The 9,253-nt window shown below is 41.1% G+C and overlaps 1 protein-coding gene across 1 annotated transcript in view; it reads right to left on the reverse strand.

Annotated features, from left to right (window-relative positions):
* ptk2aa (protein tyrosine kinase 2aa) overlaps positions 1–8,201 on the reverse strand; it is a 166,086-nt gene extending 157,885 nt beyond the window's left edge. The window contains exon 1 of the mRNA XM_024395421.2: positions 8,032–8,201. The gene's annotated coding sequence lies outside the window, so the exon portion shown is untranslated. The remainder of the gene's footprint in view (positions 1–8,031) is intronic.
* Between the last annotated feature and the right edge of the window lie 1,052 nt (positions 8,202–9,253).

The raw sequence follows: 9,253 nt of genomic DNA on the forward strand, positions 1-9,253 counted from the left end.
TAGGATTCCATTTGGGATGCAGCCAGAAAGAACACTGGAACCTTTAGCTTGAGGGGAAACATAGTCAGGGTAGTGGAGGCTAGTGGAGTGTAGTGGAGGGTAGTAGTTTGGGTTCACTTTAGCTCTCCCATCTCCTTCCTCTGCCATTTTAGCCCCTTTACAAAGAAACCACTCATGGAAAAAGACCTGGAAGTTGTTAGATTTGTTTATGTTCATTGAGGTTGATTAAATGTGTACCAGGATTAACTATACTGTATTAATCGAAACCAAGCACAACACTATGCCCAGGGGCATTCAGACCATGGAAATGTGGAACCATTTTTCTTTCAGAAACATTGAGAATGATTTGAATGGAAAGGGGAGTAGCAACTTCCCCATGATGCTCAAAGCACACCACAGGATTACAAACATAAATCCAAAATGTCTAACCACTGTAACGTTGTCCTCGCCACCAGTGAAAGGTGATGCTTTGACTTACAGCCGTATAATATTAGTAGCATGACTATGTTAAACGCATTATGAATGTATTCAAACTAAAGGTCAAAAACACCTCATCTCCCAGACACTGCAGAAGACCAGGGCTACAATGGCACCATATTCCCTACAAAGTGCCATAATTTTGACCAGAGCCCTATAGGATGCCTATGGGTGCCATTTAGGACACAGACCAGGTCTGAATGTCTAAAAGTACATTTATGGTTGATCCAAAAATGTGGTCGGAGGCTCCGTATGGAGGGCGTGACGCAATTGCTGAGCCTCTGGAGGCTTGTGCAGGCCAAATTGACCTCCGTACCACATTGCCGTGCGCCTCTCAAATTTTGTAACAATGCGAAGGGCATAGCTCCGCATAGCTCCGCATTGATATGATTGGTTGATGGTAGGTGGGGGCAGTACGTCCTGTATAAACACAGTCACTTCCTTGACAACTTCCTTCACAATAGCTCTGCTGTGCTTGACTAAGCGCAAGAAGTATGAAAGCCCCGAAGTCTGCGGAGGCTGCATCGCAGTAAATGCTATAAGGCCACTTGACCATTCAGAGCTTTTAATACATGTAACAATACGCCACTGTCTGGTCAGGTGTGTTCAACTGATTCATCCACCCACTCAGTTACATATAATATACTGTCCAAACTAGATGTCGACCGATTATGATTTTTCAACACTGATAGCGATACCGATTATTGGAGGACCAACTGAGTTCCGATTAAATCGGACGATTTAAAAAAAAAAAACGTATTTGTAATAATGACAATTACAACAATACTGAATGAACACTTATTTTAACTTAATATAATACAACAATAAAATCAATTTAGCTTCAAATAAATAATGAAACATGTTCAATTTGGTTTAAATAATGCAAAAACAAAGTGTTGGGGAAGAAAGTAAAAGTGCAATATGTGCTATGTAAGAAAGCTAACGTTTAAGTTCCTTGCTCAGAACATGAGAATATATGAAAGCTGGTGGTTCCTTTTGACATGAGTCTTCAATATTCCCAGGTAAGAAGTTTTAGGTTTTAGTTATTATTGGAATTATAGGACTATTTCCCTCTATACCATTTGTATTTCATCAACCTTTGACTATTGGATGTTATTATAGGCACTTTAGTATTGCCAGTACAGCTTCCGTCCCTCTCCTTGCTCCTCCCTGGGCTCCAACCAGGAACACAACGACAACAGCCACCCTCGAAGCAGTGTTACCCGTGCAGAGCAAGGGAAACAACCACAGTCCCAGAGCGAGTGACGTTTGAAACGCTATTAGCGCGCGCTAACTAGCCAGCCATTTCACTTCGGTTACACCAGCCTCATCTCGGGAGTTGATAGGCTTGAAGTCATAAACAGCGCAATGCTTGACGCACAACGAAGAGCTGCTAGCAAAACGCACGAAACTGCTGTTTGAATGAATGTTTACGCGCCTGCTTCTGCCTACCACCGCTCAGTCAGATACTTGAATGCTCAGTCAGATTATATGCAACACAGGACACGCTAGATAATATCTAGTAATATCATCAACCATGTGTAGTTAACTAGTGATTATGATTGATTGTTTTTTATAAGATAAGTTTAATGCTAGCTAGCAACTTATCTTGGCTTACTGCATTCGCGTAACAGGCAGTCTCCTCGTGGAGTGCAACGAGAGAGGCAGGTCGTTATTGCATTGGACTAGTTAACTGTAAGATTGAATCCACCGAGCTGACAAGGTGAAAATCTGTTGTTCTGCCCCTGAACGAGGCAGTTAACCCACCGTTCCTAGGCCGTCATTGAAAATAAGAATGTGTTCTTAACTGACATGCCTAGTTAAATAAAGATTAAATAAAGGTGTAAAAAAAAACTTCTACCATAGCCCGTTCAAAGGCACTTAAATCTTTTGTCTTGCTCATTCACCCTCCGAATGGCACACATACACAATCCATGTCTCAATTGTCTCAAGGCTTACAAATCCTTCTTTAACCAGTCACCTCCCCTTAATCTACACTGATTGAAGTGGATTTAACAAGTGACATCAATAAGGGATCATAGCTTCACCTGGATTCACCTGGTCAGTCTATGTTATGGAAAGAGCATGTGTTCCTAATGTTTTTTTTGTTTGTTTGTTTTTTACACATGAATTAAAAATGAAAAAAATGTAATGTCTTGAGTCAATAAGTATTCGACCTCTTTATTATGGCAAGCCTAAATAAGGTCAGGAGTACACATTTGCTTATCAAGTCATATAGTAAGTTGCGATAAGTATTTAACATGATTTTTGAACGACTACCTCATCTCTGTACTACACACATATAATTATCTAATGTCCCTCAGTCGAGCAGTGAATTTCAAACACAGATTCAACCACAAAGACCAGGGAGGTTATCCAATGCCTCACATCTATTGGTAGATGGGTATACATTTTTAAAAAGTAGGCACTGAATATCTCTTTGAGCATGGTTAAGTTTTTAATGACACTTTGGATGGTGTATCAATACACCCAGTCACTACAAAGATACAGGCGTCCTTCCTAACTCAGTTGCCGGAGAGGAAGGAAACAGCTCAGGGATTTCACAATGACACCAATGGTGACTTTAAAACAGTTAGAGTTTAATTGCTGTGATAGGAGAAAACTGAGGATGGATCAACAATATTATAGTTACTCCACAATACTAATCTAAATGACACGGTAAAAAGAAGGAAGCCTGTACAGAATAAAAATATTACAAAACATGCATGAGACTAATTCACCTTTCAGCAGGACAATAACCGAAAACACAAGGCCAAATCTACACTGGAGTTGCTTGCCAAGAACAGAATGAATGTTCCTGAGTGGCAAAGTTGACTTAAATCTACTTGAAAATCTATGGTAAGACTTGAAAATGGCTGTCTTGTAATGATCAACTATACACTTGACAGAGCTTGAAGAATTTTATAAAGAATAATGGGCTCCTGAGTGGGGCAGTGGTCTAAGGCACACAATGTCACACAATTGGCCCAGCGTCATCCGGGTTTGGCCAGTGTAGGCCGTCATTGTAAATAAGAATTTGTTCTTAATTGACTTGCCTGGTTCAATTTAAAAAGATAACGTGCAAATATTGAACAATCCAGGTGTGCAAATCTCTTAGAGACTTACAAAGAAAGACTGTAATCACTGCCAAAGGTGATTTTATCATGTATTGACTTGTGAGGTGTGAATAGGGGTGTGAATACTTTCAATTTAAATTTCAGTATATTTGCAAGATTTTCTAAAAACATGTTTTCACTTTGTAATTATGGGCTATTGTGTGTAGATGGGTGAGAATATGTATTTATTCAAAAGATTTTGAATTCAGGCTGTAACACAAAATGTGGAATAAGTTGAGGGGTATAAATAATTTCTGAAGACACTGTATATACAAAAGTATGAGGACGCCTTCAAATGAGTGGACTTGGCTATTTCAGCCACAACCATTACTGACAAGTGTATAAAAATACAGCACACAGCCATGCAATCTCCATAGACAAACATTGGTAGTAGAATGGCATTGCTGAAGAGCTCAGTGACTTTCAACGTGGCACCGTCATAGGATGCCACCTTTCCAACAAGTCAGTTCGTAAAATGTCTGCCCTGCTAGAGCTGTCACGGTCAAAGTGCTGTTAATCTGAAGTGAAAATGTCTAGGAGCAACAACAGCTCAGTCGCAAAGTAGTAGTTCACACGAGCTCACAGAACGAGACCGCCAAGTGCTGAAGCGCATAACCCATAAGAATCGTCTGTCCTCGGTTGCAACACTCACTACAGAGTTCCAAACTGCCTCTGGAAGCACTGGCAGCACAATAACTGTTCAGCAGGGGCTTCATGAAATGAGTTTCCATGGCCGAGCAGCCACACACAAGCCTAAGATCACAATGCGCAATAACAAGCGTTGGCTGGAGTGGTGTGAAGTTCGCCGCCATTGGACTTTGGAGCAGTGGACACACGTTCTCTGGGGTGATGAATCACGCTTCACCATCTGGACGAATCTGGGTTTGGAGGATGCCAGGAGAACGCTACCTGCCCAATGCATAGTGCCAACTGTAAAGTTTGGTGGATGATGAATAATGGTCTGGGGCTGTTTTTCATGGTTCGGGCTAGACCCCTTCCAGTGAAGAGAAATCTTAACACTACAGCATACACATTCTAGACGATTCTGTGCTTCGGACTTTATGGCAACAGTTTGGGGAAGGCCCTTTCCTGTTTCAGCATGACAATGCCCCCGTTCACAAAGTGAGGTCCATACAGAAATGGTTTGTCGAGATCGTGTGGAAGAACTGGACTGGCATGCACAGAGCCCTGACCTCAACCCCATTGGTAACCTTTGGGATGAATTGGAACGCTGACTGCGAGCCAGGCCTAATCGCCCAACATCAGTGCCCGACCTCACTAATGCTCTTGTGGCTGAATGGAAGCAAGTCCCCACAGCAATGTTGCAACATCATGGAACGCCTTCACAGAAGATTGGAGGCTGTTATAGCAGGTAAAGGGGGGACCAACTCCATATTTATGCCCATGATTTTGGAATGAGATGTTTGACGAGCAGGTGTCCACATACTACTATATTTATATTCCGGTCTCTGACATCTCTCGTTCTGATATTTCAGATTTTTGTGTGTATTGTTTTTAATTGGTAGGTATTACTGCACTGTTGGGAGTAGGAAACACTAGCACTTCGCTGCACCTGCAAATCTGTGTATGTAACCAATAAACTTCTATTTAATTCGACAATACCTCAGTTTATCCACACTGGTTTTTTTCACAATATATGGTTGTTTTTGTGTTTTTTTCCACAGTGTAAGACAACACAATTTTCCTAATTGAGACTTAATAGAGGAAGAGAATAAAGGCTGTCTAGCAGCCTCACATAGTCATTGACTTCAATTGACAGGTCAGTCAGCCAATACAGTAATCAGTAGCCAGTATCCTCCACACTATTCATTTAAGATTATGCTGCTAAGGCTATCACAGTACACTTTATAATATATTATAAACTGGGTGGTTCGAGCCCAGAATGCCGATTGGCTGACAGCCATGGTATAACAGACCATATACCACGGGTATGACAAAACATTTATTTTTACTGCTCTAATTACATTGGACGTGTTTAAGAACAGCCCTTAGCCGTGGTATATTGGCCATATACCACACCTCCCCCAGGCCTTATTGCTTAATATATAATATAGTTTATAATATAGTTATAATAGAGGACGATCACACACGCAAGCATTTACATACAGACTGAAAACAACAACTGTTTTCAATCAACTCATCCATTCTCACAGAGAGAGTTCAAAGAGTTATGAATGAACACATCTATGAAACATACAAGCTATGATCAGAGGGAAACTGGAGTCAATTAAACTTGGAGTGAACTGCAACATGATGCTGGCTGTGAAACCATGCTGCGGACCGAGTGGAAGCAATAAACTTGATGTTAATCTGTTATTTACGCCTCCGACCAAAGAAATGGAGAGAATAATGAAACAAAGTGTTCAAAATGGACACAGACACACACACACAAAGACACTCCATCTTTGTTTTGTAATTATGGTTTAGGGATCTGAGGCTGGAACTCCAACGTGTCCATTATAAATGCCAGCAGCAGAACAGACCTACTCTAAAACCTGTGTTTGTGAAACATGTTATTTACCACTGCAGCTCATCAGGTCAAAATGCAACACAACAATTCACATAATAGCCACAGCTGCATCACAGCACATCACAACACATCCTCTCTCTTCTCAATCGCTCACACACACAATATGAAACTGCTGCTGCTGAGTAGAGAGGAAAAAGGCGTTTCCCCCCCAGAATCCTGAGGGACAGTGTGTCTTGTGTGTGTGAGGCAGCCAGGCTAGGCTGCATCCTGGAAGGCCAATCTAATGCAGAATGCAGCAGCACAACTGGAGAACATTGTTAATTTGTCCTTCCTGTCAAAGCCGCTGCTTCAGGCACAGCTCCTCTTCCTCTGCAGCTAAAACAACAATAGGCAGAATAAGGAGGATGATGTGGAATATAGCCTATGTCCGTGTGGGATCCCAACTTGCCTGAGGTGGATATGATGAGCATGGTTAGGTCTAGGCCTACTCAGTGGACAATGTCACGTGTGCACGCACACTGACAGACACAGACACAAGCATGCATCCACGCACGTACTCACAGACACCCACCAAGTGGCCCCTGGAAGTCTTGGAATGAATTCATTAAGCAATGAATGAGTCAAATCTAAGTCTGTATGTTTCCTTTCATCCCCCTTATTACTGCCAAGCCATTAGATTACAAACTGTACAAGTGTTTGTTTATGTGTCATCATGAAGTCTGTATCTGTCTACACATCTGCTCTCCTGGCTCTGAAAGTGTACTTTCAAAAGTGGGGGGATCTGGTCCTGTATTTGTCAAGTGTCTCAGAGTAGGAGTTTTGATCTAGGATCAGTATTGCCATTTAAATCGTAATAATTCAGACTATTATGGACAAGGTTAACCTGATCCTAGATCAGCACTCCTACTCCGAGACACTTAATCAAGTGGCCCAGAGTGCAATACTGTCCCACCCTTCACTCTTTACAGAGGTTTATTGTGAGTCTCAAGCAGACAAGTAGATGTTTGGAACGTCCCTGAAAAACATTGGGATAGTCAACACGAACACAATATTATGGCAGACCAAGGTCATATGGCATATCAAAAAACGATTTCACCTTTTTGTGTGCGTGTGTATATGAGAGAGAGAGAGAGAGAGAGAGTATGTAATATAAAGACTTATTTCATAATGTATAACATGAACGTCAGACTATCCTATCACATTCACGAGTCTCCTGGATTTCGGCTAAATGAACTAAAAGTAGCCTAACAATGACAATATATGCCTGGTGGTTTACACTCAGGAGTCACTCACTGCTCCTAAAAATACAGGCCTTCACTGCACTGTAATTTAAAGGGCCTCGGGCTACGCGAAGCTTACAGTTGTAAACAGTAACAAGAATTCCACGGCAATAGTCAAATATAATGGCAGCCGTAGGCTTCACATGGGTGTAACTGTAGCGAATCACAAATCTTCAGGAAACACCCATAGGCTAGGCTACCTATAGTTCCCACATACATCTCTCAGAAAGGTAGTCTAGATAGACTACACAAACGAAACAATAATTGAATAGACTATGCTCTAAGACTTTAAGATCATATTGTGGAAAGAAATGTAATATACAACCATTTCTGGAGATTCCCGAGTCATTGTTAACTATTAAATGTACGGTAACGTTACTTTCCTGAAGATTTAATCAATGACAACCCACATTTTTTTGTTAGCTTGAATTGGTTAACGTTACTGTTACGTTTGGCACATTATAGCGATGAAGTATCAATTGAGCGACAACACCAATGATTGAGCATTACCTCAGAATATTAACTGATATGGAAAATAACTTATAATGGTATGTGAAGAAAACGTCAGTTTCGGCACAGCAAATCCTCCATCACACACACAGGCTTCAACTGGAAGCCGCCTACATTTTACATAAAAATATAATATAATAAACATGACTGTACTCACTTTGTCCTTTCCGATTCGCGTGTCTGATCAATTCACTTTAGTTAACCGGTTTAATTCCTCGTTTATATGTGTTTTAAATCCGTTAAAAACTGAAGTTGCTTAGCGGTTCGTGCGCTCTCCTTTCTCTGCCCACCACTCCAGGCTCGTTGAGTTCTGTATATTCCTCATCCTGAGCCGAGCATTCCAATATGGCTGACAGGAACAACCGGCCTACAGTTGAAGCAACTACACCCCTCACAGGAAAATTGTGAAGCAGGCAGGCGTTAGAAAAACTGTAGCAGGCAGTGCCACACACTCACCAAACATTCATGCCGCCACACCTTGAGTGTTACTTTAAAACAGCATTCTACTTTAAATGTTTCAAGTCGTGGTGATTCATTTTGCGATGCCCCAGCAATTACTGTAATACTTGACATCAAAGGCTACAATGTAACGTTCTAAAACTTAAGGCTGCCCCAGAAGTCGATGTGTATGTTTTTTTTTTTGTTGACAATGTTGCAAATTATCTACTGTGAGCTGCTAATGTACTAATAATTTTAAGCAGCTCTGTATTTTATACCCTACTGTATCATTTTGAACATAGCTGTTATTGCATATATTTGAATCGATCTTATCATTTTCAAAAGGTTTTATTTAGTTTCTATTTATGTGGTGGTGTGTGTATGTATTTGACTGAATGACCACTTGCTATCCTACTTCTCTGCACACAATTTGTTCACACACCACAAGTATGTTTCATTTCAAGTAGAAGGGGTTGCCCCTAAAGTAGCCTAGCTAGCCTACATATCTAGGGTCATATACTCCAACCCTACCATTAGAGGACAAAGTAAAGTTGATGACATGATGTGTGCATTGGCGCATACACTGTTTGCATGCAGTGGAGTCAAGTTACCTGGAGACTGATTTATGTATCAACAAAAAGGGCCACGATTTACTAATTGCATCACCCTTCCCCCACATCAGAGGGCTGCAAGGCCAGCAACACCTGTTCACTGGTAACCGGACTCTCCTTCTCATTCTCTTTTGAGGAAATCACAACTATGTTTTTTGTTGTTGCTGGATTTCCACCACAAAGAGTAAGTGTATGACTGATATCTTGTCATTACAGTAATGATTCAATGTTTACCTGCAGTCCTATATGGGTGTTGTGATGGATGTGCACTACTGTGGTATCCATCATATATAAGGGAAACATAATTCCCACTCCGTATGATTACGTGTG

This window comes from Oncorhynchus tshawytscha, linkage group LG31 (assembly GCF_018296145.1).
Source record: "Oncorhynchus tshawytscha isolate Ot180627B linkage group LG31, Otsh_v2.0, whole genome shotgun sequence".
Taxonomy (NCBI): Eukaryota; Metazoa; Chordata; class Actinopteri; order Salmoniformes; family Salmonidae; genus Oncorhynchus; species Oncorhynchus tshawytscha.